Genomic DNA, 13,106 nt, shown 5'->3' with positions numbered 1-13,106 from the left:
ATTTGAAAGCAGCTCAGGGTCGAATTCCTACTTAAGGTAAAAATTTCATTGATTTTTTAAGTGAATTTTCTGGTGTCGTTTAAGTTTCTGTGGAGTTTTAAACCACTTGGTGATTTTGAGCTTGGATGAGTGTATGAGTTTTTTTTCTGGTGTTTATGTGTTGTAATGTTGTTTATTTGGGGTTTTTGGTTGAATTAGAACTTGGTTATACTTGGGGAGTGATTTGGGTAAGTTTGGCTCGGGAAAAATGGTAGGAAAAAAACCCTGTTTTCTGGGTTCGTGTATAAGTGTCGCGGCACTGGATGAGTCTGGATAGGGTTCCCCTATTGGGCGTTGTGGCGCCTATAGGGATGTCTCGCGACACTAGGCCATTTTCAGGGTGTTGGATTTTGTGTTTTTAGGGCTTTGGCCCAGAGGCTCGGGGGCTGCTTTCGCCACCTCATGTGAGGAACGGGAGGTCCCGAGAGCATGGGATTGGTTACGGGGTACAATTTTGGTTAGTTAGTAACGAGAACATTTTTTCTGTGTTGTGATTAGGTTTCAGCGAAGCTCGGGTTAGAGGACTGTGCTCGAGATTGTGGTGCTCAGGAAGCTTGGGACATAGGTAAGAAAACTATTATACCCGTAGAGCAGGGCGTAGCCCTAATGTTTGTATTGTTGTATTGCAGGGCAGTGTCCTCTTTGATTGAATTGCACGGCGTAGCCCTATTGTTTATGTATGGTATATGTTTAAGTATTTATTGATATTATGCTGTGTATGCATATTTGTGAATGAACGGCGAAGGCCAAGAACGGTGCAAGCCAAGAACGACAAGAAGCTGAGTATGGCAAGGGGCCGAGAGCGGAGTTAAGCACGTGGAGTGCAAAGCCGATTATGGCAAGGGGCTAGGAAAGGTGTTACGCACGCAGAGTGCAAGGCATTAAGGCGTGACCCTCTTAGGATGCTGGGGCCATCCTCACGGTGGAGATTGCAAACCCAGGGTCTGGTAAAGCGCCTGGGATGGCATGGCCGCTATGTGTTTTGCCTGTTGGTTGTTTTGTTATATGTTGATTGATAGATATGCATATGTTGATTGTTTGCGTTGAGTTTTCTTGCTGGGCTTCTGCTCACGGGTTCTCTATGGTGCAGGTAAGGGCAAGGGAAAGGTCGACCAACCATGAGTACGAAGAGCTTGAAGTGACGTGTACATGTTCGACCTACCTGGCTATCACGGCCAGGGTTATTTTGGGAGAATGCAATGTATTGACTTGAATTTGTCTCTTAGTCGACCTTAAATGTATTTTGAGTTGTAAAGTATTTTCTAAATAGTATTTTGGGATCCCAAATGTATAACGCTTTACAATTTCAATGAATGACTACGCTTGCAAATTAAATGTGTTTAAATGATTTGTTTATTACAATTTAGCTACACTTCTAACCTAAAACCTCGATTAGCGAGTTAATTACACGTTTTAAACTCACTTAGTAACGACTCTAAGGAAGTAGAGTGTTACAGTTTAGTGCCTTGATTAGCATGTCGGGAGGGCATAATTGGATATATGTGTGTTTAATTGATTAAATGAATGAATATGTGGCATGCATGATTGATATGATTATGTGGATATATTATTTGCATGTTTATGAGTATTAGATATGCATGCGAGCCATTTAATGTTTTTAAGGGCATATTTGTAATTTTGTCTCGTTAAGGGCATAAATGTGATTATATGTGATAAATGGTTGAGACCACATTATTATGTGGATATATTTTTAGTATATGGCTCGAGGCAATCCTAGTGAGCGTGTTAGCGAGATACTCACAGCAGAGTTCAATACTCGGCTCGGGGGAGCCTAGGGGTATTTTCGAAATTTAGAGAATAGTTTGGGATTGATTGAGTAATGAAGAAGTATTTGGTAATTAATTGGACACGAGGAGATTAATTGGTAAATGGTAGGAACACCTGAGGAATTAGCAGGAATTGGGAGAATGACCGTTGTACCCTTAGAAATCATTAGAAGGTTATGTAATTTTTGAATTAAGAGATAAACTCAGCAGGAAGTCTAGACTTAGCCAGAAACCACCCAATTCTATTCACTTCTCAGCTTTCTCTCTCTCTCTCTCATACACGATTCCCTCTCCCTCTCTTGTGTTTAAAAGGAATTTTGATGAACTGAAAGATAGAACTAGGGAATTTTGTAAAGGATTTGGGAAAATGAGGTCAAGACTCTAAGGGACAGCTCAGGAACAACAACAACATCATTTAGGATTATCACTATGGCTCAGGAATGAGGATCGTGCTTGGAACCGTTCTTTATATATTGCTCAGGATTCGAGGTAAGAAAACTGCACCCAATTTGTTGTGTTTGGGACTAAGGTTCCTTGTATTTAAATATATGTATTGTGTGACTGTATTGAAGTTATGCATTGTATGAAAGTATGACCTAAGGGCGTTAGGGCTGATGATAAGCATACTGAACGCAGCTTGGTCTAAGCGAGTTGGGGTCAGCTAGATAAACAGAGGGATCGACCTAACGCACCAACCCTGAACATTTGTATTACTAATTGAAATGTATGCTTGAGAATATATGTTTACTGTTGTTTAGCTTAATGCTTGTACTCTACTGAATAATTGAATTAGCTGAATTAAGGATGATTGGATGCTACTAATGCTATATGTATTTGTTGTTTATGGTTTTCTTACTGGGGCATGTCTCACGGGTGCTACATGGTGCAGGTAAAGGCAAAGGGAAAACTGGATCAATTATTAGTTGGAGAGCTGTGGGGCAAAGTGTACATCGTCAGCTGCTCGACCACCATAGCCGAGGGAAAGATGCAGGAATAGAGCTTTAAATTGTATTTTGCCATTAGATTGGCTGTTGTTGTATCAACTTTTGGGGATTGTATTTACCACATATACCCTGTTTCTGGGATCCCATGTATCAAACATCAGATTTAATTAAAATTAACCATTTATGATCAAAATCTTTTCACCTTAACTTGTTAGTTGACTTTAGGATCACATTTATGTTCAAATGACTTGATTAGCAAGTCTTGCACTACTTTAAAATACACAGCGTAATGGTCTTGGTTATCCAGGGCATTACAACAAGGGTCTGAGGTTTTGGTGGCTGGATCTTGATCTGTAAGTATCCAACTTCTTTTTAAAGTTTTTATCAATCTATGTTTTTGAAATTCTGAGACTATTGTTATTGGTTCTTGGTTGATGAATGTCTAATATAGCTTTAGAGATGTTACTATTTGGATTTATGGGGTTAGAGACATGTTAGGATACCTTTTTTGGGGGTTTGGGGTTGAGATTTTACGATTTGACTCGAGTTTCAAGTTTAGAAATCGCATTTGCCATCTCTGAAAGTAGAGACTAGCGTGACCGCTCCCAGCCCTGGTGTGGTCTCGCTACTTCTCTAGTTTGGTCTGGCGCTCTGTTAGTGCGATTGCGCCCAGGCACTAGCGTGACTGAGCCAGTTGCCCAAAAATGTGACTTTTTGAGGACTTTTAGATATACATTTTTAAATTTTGGGGCTTTATACAGAGGGGTTTTAAGACTTTCTTAAGGATGATATGGGGATGGCTTAGTCATAGAAAGAATACTAGTGGATATAATTATGGTTTTCTTTGGTTGAGGATTTTAAGACATTGATGTTATATGTTATATGTTATGCTTAGGGCCTTCATTAGCGTGCCTGGTGGGCAATAATTGATTTAATTATGTTTAGGTGAATTAAATATGCATGTGAGCCCCATTTGGCTATTATGGGCATATTTGTAATTTTAGCTCGTTAAGGGTATAATTGTAATATTTGTGTATATTGTAATGGATACCACGAGTGAGTGAAGATATATTTTGTAATGCACGATCCGAGATGGTCCTAGGGAGCAGTTTAGCTAGAAATTCACAACGGGGTCAAATACCCATCTCGGGAGGAGCCTAGATGTATTTTGGGAATGTAATATGTGTTCAGGATTTGTCGAGTAACGGGTAGTAATTTAGTAATTATTTGGACATGTCGGGATTAAACGGAGATTTATAGGAACACTCGAGGAATTAGCGGGATTTGGCAAATGATGGAATTGCCCTTGGTGGAACTTAAAGATTTGGATAAGCTTAAGGGGTATTTTGGACTTTTTGCAAGGGATAGGCTTAGAGTCTTTCGGCTATTAGGACTCTAGAGAGGGTTAGAAGGAAAGCAAAACATAAGGAATTTAAGCTCTTGCACTCTCTCTCTCTCTCTCGGCTCTCTCTCTCAACCTCTTGAGGACATAGATGATTTTTGGAATTTTGGAGGCGAAACACAGAAACTAAAGCTTGGAACTTGGGGAAAATAAGCTTAGGGTCCTGGAGAGCTGGACTAAGCTCGAAATCTTCATTGAGGTAAGGTTACTTGCATGTTTTGAGGATTAATTCTGTTAATAATGAACTTTGTTGAGTTTTGAACTTGAGTTTCAATTTGGTCTAAATTAGGGTGAGTTAGTTAGTTTCTAAGGTATTAACACTACTTAAGGTGTAGTAGAATGATTATGGGACTCAACTCTGACATTGGGTATGTTTAGAATGATATTTAGGGAGGTTAGCTCGTGAAAAAGCATGGTAAATCTGGGTTTGGAGGCTTGAGTTGCGGCCCTGTTCTTCAGGCGTCACGACCCGTGTCCCTCAGCAGAGAGGCATTTTGCCTCTGACTTGAGCGAGTTGCAGCCCTTAAGGGGCTAGGTCGTGGCCCAAATGCAAGATATTGTCTGTTTGAAGGTTTTTAGCTTGAGAACCCAAATGTTAAGGCTCGGGAAGGATTTTACCACTCGGTTTGGTAGAATCCAAGGTCCCGGAGGCTAGAATTATATTTTGAAGTTATTTAATGGAATAGAACTTGATGGATGGCTATTATGAATATGTTGTGAGTAGGTTTTCAATGAGGCTCGGGTTAGAGGATTGTGCTCGGGATTGCGATGCTCAGGAAGCTTGGGACACAGGTAAGAAAACTATTGTACCCGTAGAGCAGGGTGTGGCCCTATTGTTTGTACTGTAGGGCGTGGCCCTATTGATTGAATTTAGTAAATGTTTTAAATATTTTTTGATATTATGCTATGTAATGCATATTTGTGAGTGAACGGTGAAGGCCGGGAACGGCGAAGGCCGAGAACGGTAGGAAGCCGAGTACAACAAGGGGCTGGGATCGGTGTTGAGCATGCAGAGTGCAGGCCATTAGGGCGAAACTATTCTAGGATGCTGGAGACATCCCCTTGGTGAAGACTGCGAACCTAGGGCCTGGTAAAGCACCTATAACGGCGTGGCCACTATGTGTTTAGCCTGTTGGCTGCTTTGTTATATGATGTTGATAGATATGCATATGTTATCAATTTTGTGTTGAGTTTTCTTGCTGGGCTTCGGCTCACGGGTGCTCTATTGTGCAGGTAAGGGCAAGGGAAAAGTCGGCCAACCATGGGTATGGAGAGCGTGGAGCGATGGGTACATGTTCGGCCTGCCTGGCCACCACGGCCAGGGTTATTTTGGGATGATGTAATGTATTTTGTTGGTTTGTCGCTTAGGTCGACCTTAAATGTATTTTGAGATGTAAAGTATTATTTTTGGATTCCAAATGTATAAATCTGTACGTTTTTAATGAATGACCACATTTTTTTGATATCAAATGCCTTTAAACGACTTTTATTACAGTTTAGCTACACTTTTATCCTAAAACCTTGATTAGCGAGCTAACGACACGTTTTTAACTCACTTAGTAATGGCTCTAAGGAAGTAGGGCATTACAACTTGGTATGAAAGCGAGCTAAGGTTTATGGTTCTTAGAGATTAACCGAACATGTACGCTCGCTGCCAGTGGCATACTCGACTTAGGGTTGGTTGGTAATTATTGAATTATATGCTTGATTGTTTGTTAAAGTGCCATGTTTGTCTGAATATTTTATATAGAGCATGATGAATGAGTTGATATATGCATGATGCTAGGGCATGTCTCCCTTGATTTTTGTATGCTATTTGTGATATGTGAATTTTTTGGTTGTGATTGGTTGATGAGTTTGGGAGGTGGTTTTGGATGTTGTTATCATGCCTGATGAACGACGTCATTGATTGCAGGCATATTATTTATAATGCTTCGGTGATCAATCAAACTCCGTGGTAATAGGGCCGAGGATGACAACCAGGGTCAGGACCTTCCACCTACCCCACTGAATTGGCAACAATTATTTGACAAGATTGAAGCTAGACTTCACTAAATAGAAGAAGAGCTTCAATAGTTGAGCCAACAGGCCCCTCCTCAGGGCATTGGGTTGCAAGTTCCATAGGCTGTGGCACTAGTGCCAGCCCAACCTACTGTGGAGAATAGATGGGAACCTTTGTATGAGTGGTTTTGGAAAAAGCATCCTCCCACCTTCGAGGGTGGACCAGACCCACTGCGGGCAGAGTAGTGGATGAACATGATTTCTTCCATCCTGGATTTCATGAGGGTGGAAGGGAATGAGAGAGAAGCTTGTGCCAGCTACATGTTGAGAGAAGATGCCCACATCTAGTGGGATGTTGTGTGGCAGAGAAGGAATGTTGCAATTATGACCTGGGAAGAGTTCAGAAACACTTTTAATGAGAAGTATTACAGTGTCGCAGTCCGAGCTGCGAAGGTTGATGAGTTTACCAACCTGACTCAGAATCGAATGATGGTTACTGAGTATGCTCTAAAGTTTGTCTGGGTAACGAAGTTCGCTCTGGATTTTGTGCCAACAAACATGGCATTTAGATATCGATTTGTGCGGGGATTGAATGTTATGATCGCTTGTGATGTGAAGATAACTTTGGATTCGGGGACTACCACTTATGCACAGGTAGTGGACAAGGCCGTGATAGCTGAGGGGGCCGAGGATCAGATATGGAGAGAGGGCACTGCTAGGTGCAATGCTAGGAGGACGGTGCCTCCTTTCTCTAGATCTAGTCGAGGTAGTTGCCCCAGTAAGCAGAAGAGAAAGGCCCTAGACTCTTATGTTCCTCCTACCTCATATAGGAGGGAACAGGGTGCTTTCAGTGGCAATCAGGGTGAGGGAGACAACTAAGGGAGTTTCTCAGTGTGTCCTTGGTGCAGAGGATGACATCTGGGAGAGTGCAGGATCAGGGCCTGCTTTACATGTGGGAGTATCAGTCATTTGAGGAAGGATTGCCCACAAGCGAGGAAGAAAGAGATGAAGCAGAGCAACAGTCTCACTCCTACCAAAGTATTTACCTTGACCCAGACTGAGGCTGAAGCAAGCCCCTCAGTTGTGACAGGTCAGATTTTTAATGATGTTTCTTCTTTTATTGCATTGATTGATTCGGGGGCTACTCATTCATTTGTTTATGATAGACTAATAAATGAGTTGTGTAGACCAAGTGATTTATATGTTAGGGGATTCCAGACTTTGTTGCCAACTGGGGAACTGGTAGTCTCTAGGAGATGGGTTAGAGCATTGCCAATAGAGATAGACAGTAAGGAGTTGTCTATGGATTTGATTGAACTAGTAATGGATGACTTTGATATGATCCTAGGGATGTATTGGTTATCGAAGTATGGGGCGACGATTGATGTCAAGTGCAGAATGGTAACATTTGAACCAGAACGAGAGGTACCTTTTGTATTTGTGGGGACAGTGAGTGGTCCGTGAGTACCTATGATGTGACAGTCATAATCCCGTGATCCGTAAGGGGAAAGACTGGGTAAGCTGTGCAATCCCACACCGCCTGGGGAAGGTCAAGTGTGATGATTCTAAGACTGTGTAGGTATAGGACTACACAGTTGAAGAGGGCTTAAATGGATTGATGGGTACTACCTATATCAAAAAGATGCATCTTCTTTTCGGTAGCCCATCACTTGAGAACTCCAAAGTTAAGCGTGCTTAACCTGGGGTAATCTAGGGATGGGTGACCTCCTGGGAAGTTTTCTTAGGAAGAATGTGAGTGAGGACAAAGCACGCTGAAAAGACTCGTGTTGGTTTGTAGGGCCAGTCGTCATTCCAGAAAGCAGCCATAGTGACGTGGGGTGTCACATATGAGGTCGACACTGAAGGCTAAACATCTGATGCAGAAGGGTTGCATAGGATTCCTAGAAAACATTGTGGATACCTCTAGAGTTGTGTCGGTTGGGCCGAGTGAGACTCGACTGCTGTGTGAGTTTCCAGATTTGTTCCCTGCAGACTTGCCAGGGTTGCCACCACACTAGGAGATTGAGTTTGTCTTAGAATTGTTGCTAGGGGTGGAGCCAGTATATAGGACAACTTATAGAATGGCTCCAGTAGAGTTGAAGGAATTGAAGATTTAGTTGCAAGAGTTACTGGATTTGGGATTCATCAGACCGAGTTTTTCACCATGGGGTGCTCCAGTGTTGTTCATTAAGAAGACGGATGGATCCTTAAGAATGTGTATTGACTACAGAGAGTTGAATAAGTTAACCATTAAGAACAAGTACCCAATACCTAGGATCGACGTCTTGTTTGACTAGCTACAGGGGAAGACAGTGTTTTCTAAGATTGATCTTCGGCCAGGCTACCACCAGTGGCATGGGCTATAAACCTGGTCGCTTGGAATTGGCGATTAGACTTCATTCTCTTTGTTGCTGATTTTAGTTAATGAACTTTATAGTGATCTTGAATATCTAGTCCTTCGTAGATTTGTTCATGGCTGACAAGCCCTTGGAAACTGCGTTCGATGGATGATCGTCTTATGTATACCAATGTTGAGTAATTTCATATACGCCCTTCGAAAAATGATTGTTTCAAGAGGCAATTTGCATTATTGACCAGAGATGCATTGATTGCATAGTTTTTGCCAGGTTTGAGGTTCTTTCCCAGTTGCTCGGAATATTTTAGAGTCCCTCATTTTGGTAGTTATGATGGGCAACTAACCTGTGTGTTTATCTTCTGGTCGTCTGAGACTAGCAACCGGCGTCTTTTCACTATCCTCCACGGTTTTATGTGCAAGTTTTGGTGGGTTACTAGCCATTGAAAGTTGTCACAGATAAACGTTCACTTTAGGAATCAATTTTCCTTAGAGATCCAAGAGCTTGTGCTTTTCCGATCATCTTATGTTAATAATCAGCTCAATTTCTTATTGGTCTCGGCGATCAGGCTCTGTTATTGGTTTTGGTGATCAACGATCAACTTCTATAATTTTAATCTTAATGGCCAATTGTAATTCCCTACAAGTCTAGGACTGTTACACTATGTGTTTAAAATAGTGCTTAACTTGTTAAGCAAGTCATTTGGACTCAAAAGTGTAATTAAATATTACGTAAAGGTTTAGGTATTAAAAATTTCAGGCAAAGGTTGAAAACTTCTTCATTAAAACTTTAACTGTATACAAGGGATCCAAAAAAGAGTTTAAACAAAGTTTAATTACAATCAATGGTACAAAAATAGTAGTCCTATGCGACAAAATGGACTTCTACTCTAGGTCCCTCAAAATATCCCGACCGTGGTGGCTGAGCAGGCCAAACATGTACACGTCGCTCCAAAGCCCTCCAACTCATGGTTGGTCGACCTTCCCCTTGCCCTTACCTGCACCATTGAGCACCTGTGAGCCAAGGCCAAGGAAGAAAAGTTCCAAAAGAATTACATAATAATCACAACATTTATATATATAATAATAATTCACATCACTATATAAATAATAATTCGCATAAGTTAGAAGCCATAGCCACATATATTCAATAATCATATAAACATTCTATACTAACTATACCAAGTAATTTGCATCACCAAGCACCATATCTACGGTCAATGCCTAGTAAAGTGCATCTCCTGACACTAAGCTTACAGTAATAATCGCATACTCACTGAGCAAAGTGCAACTCGCGGCACTAAGCTTATGCAAATAACCAGATACTCACAATAAAATACGGTAATAATCGCATGCTCATAATCAAATACGATAATAACCAAGTGCTCATAATCAAATTACTTATTAATAAGCACAACACACAAATTATGCAATTACGATACACAATCCTAGCTCATTTCAATGTTATACATTTATAATTGTTTCTAGATACAATAGGGACAATGCCTACTCTACGTGAATTTCCAACTTTTCTTGCCTCGAGTCTTGTGCTGAAGACGAAGCGACCTAGATTGTGTTCCTCTCTCGAGCCTCTCAGAAACCCTAGTCAGAATGATGTAATGTAGGTTTAGTTTTTTCATAACCATAACCTACCATAAATTTCTATAAGTCTCACTAAGCTCCAAATACACTTTAAACATGCCCCATAATGTCCTAGGAACCTTAGCTCATGATCCACCAAGGTTACCCACCAAAACCAAATTAAATCAACACCAAAACATGGCTGCCAACATGGGTTGGTTGACCGCCTGGCCAAGCCTACCCGAACCACAAGCCGATCGAACAGGTGCCCAAGGCCGGTCGACTAACGCAAGTCAGAGAGCTATTTATCTACAATTTTCTCAAACCCAAACCGACCCAAAATTGTCTCAAACTTGATCCCAGCCCAAAATATGCATTCCAAACTAGATATACACATCATATACAATCCACTGGCCATAACCTATCACTCAATTTCAGTTCCAACTAAAATGCAAGGATTCATGTCAAAAATCCCTAATTCAAAAATTCTAACAAAACTCAGAGATTCAATAGGAATTGAAGCTTTAATTCAGTCTATAACTTAACTCTTATCATCAATACATACATTTGCACAACCTAGATGCACCAATTTCGAGATTAAATACAAAAATCCCTACTTTCTACCAAGTACACAAAATGAACTAGTGAAAAACAGAGGAAAGATTCCATGCCTCTTGAATTAGAAATTCCTAGGTAGTTATAGTTGTTTGGAAGCTGCTAGTACTTCTCTTGATGCTTAAATTCCTCAAAGATCCTCAAAATCCCAAGACTTGGCCCCCAATTTCACTAATTGAGTGTGTGCCTTAGGTGAGTTAAAGAAGAAGAAGAGAATGAGAGAGGAAACAAACGTGAGTCATAGAGTCACTTCATCACTTAGCCCTTTAGTCTAAATTAAGGTCAAAAGACTATTTTGCCTTTCCCACTCACTTGTCCTTTCAATTAAACTCAAGGGTAGTTTAGTCATTTCACTTAAAACTCTAACTACACTACTATTTTCCAATGTATCAACTAAACCCACCACGCACAACTATTCCACCAACTATACCAATAATCCTAAAATATTGAAATTTACAAAACACCCCTAAGCTCGACCCTAGCTGGGCATTTTCCCAGTTGTGACTTCTTCTGCTAAAACTGCTCAAAATAATTAACTCTTGTAGAATATCACATGTATATTAACATAACAATGTGATCTCAATGCACTTACACACAATAATTACTAATATACCCTCAACGGGTCAAATTGCAAAAATACCCTAACGAAAGCGAGTCTTCAAACACATTTAATAAACATAATCATGCATACTCAATTATATAATAATATAATTCACATAATTACCCCACGTGCCCTCCTGACACGAAAATCAAGGTATTAAACCTTATTAGCAGTGTTTGGACACTACAACTATCCCCTCCTAATAGAAATTTCGTCCTCGAAATTTACCTAAACAACTCGTGATACTGATCTCGCATATCTGACTCTAGTTCTTAAGTCGATTTCTTTACTTTACTATTTCTCTAGAACACTTCCACCAAAGTGACTGTCTTATTCTGTAAGACTTTATCTTTTTTATCCAAAATATTTACTGGCATCTCCTTACAAGATAAATCCCGCTGTAATTCAGGGGTCTCATAACACAATACATGTGTGATAACCGACACATATTTTCTTAGGATCGATACATGAAAAACACTATGAACCCCTGATAATGCTGGGGTAAGGCTAATCTGTAAGCCACTTTTGTAGTCCCCTCCATGATTTCAAAAGGTCCAATAAACCTAGGGCACAGTTTCCCTTTTTTCCCAAATTGTTTTATCCATTTCATCAGTGAAACATGGAGAAACACATAGTTCCCAACCTGGAACTTCACGTTCCTACGTTTGGATTTGCAAAACTTTTCTGTCCATTCTGTGAAGTGAGCATTCACTCCTTAATTTTCTCGATAGCTTCATTGGTCCCCTGAATCATTTCAGGACCAAGATACATGCTCAGAGCATATCCTTTAGTATCTGAATTGTCCTCTCAGATTTCCCATCCGCCTGAGGATGATAAGCAAAACTAAATCTCAGCCTTGTAACCATCGCCTTTTGCAGGCCTTCCCAAACAAGGAAGAAAATATAGGATCTCAATTGACACTATAAAATTTTGTGCCTTATAGAGACGTACAATCTCCTTCACATATAACTTAACATACTAATCCACAGTATATTTCATTCGTACAAACGAAAAGTGTGCTAACCTGATATATCGATCAACTATCACTCATACAGAATCCTATTGCTTCATAGTCCTAGGCAATTCCACCACAAAATCCATCGTGATATCCTTCCATTTCCACTCATGAATACCCAATGGTTGTAATAACCCTGTTGGCCTCTAGTGTTCATCCATCACTTTCTGGCAAGTTAGGAATTTAGCTACACATTTGATCACATCTCTCCTCATCCATCGCTGCCAATACAAAAATTTCAGATCTTCATACATCTTCTTGGTGCCCAGATTTATCGTGTATGGAGTGGTATGAGACTCATCTAGAATCTCTGGCCTGATACCAACATCCATCGGACCGCATATCTGATCCTTATACGTCAACATATCAGTATGAGAGATAGTAAAGTCCTTAGTCGCTCCAGCTAGGACATTCTCTCGATGCTTCATCAATTGCGGATCACCCATTTGAGCCTCTTCTATTCGCTCAAGAAATGTAGGCTGTAGAGTAATGTTGGCCAACTAGCCCACAATAAAATCTATCCTCACTCTGGTCATATCCTCTGCCAACTTCCCTCATAAATGCTTCGAGCGAAGCAACTGTCTCAGACCTCTCTGACTTAAAGCATTGCTACCACGTTGGCTTTCCCTCGATGGTAAAGGATCTCATAGTAAGAATCCTTTACCAATTCCAAACAACGTCTATGTCTCATATTCAGATCCCTCTGTGTGAAAAAGCACTTCAAACTCTTGTGATCGGTATATATCTTGCACTTCTCCACATACAGAT

Source organism: Humulus lupulus, chromosome 6, assembly GCF_963169125.1.
Source record: "Humulus lupulus chromosome 6, drHumLupu1.1, whole genome shotgun sequence".
Taxonomy (NCBI): domain Eukaryota; kingdom Viridiplantae; phylum Streptophyta; class Magnoliopsida; order Rosales; family Cannabaceae; genus Humulus; species Humulus lupulus.
Note: the sequence above shows the minus strand (reverse complement) of the source record.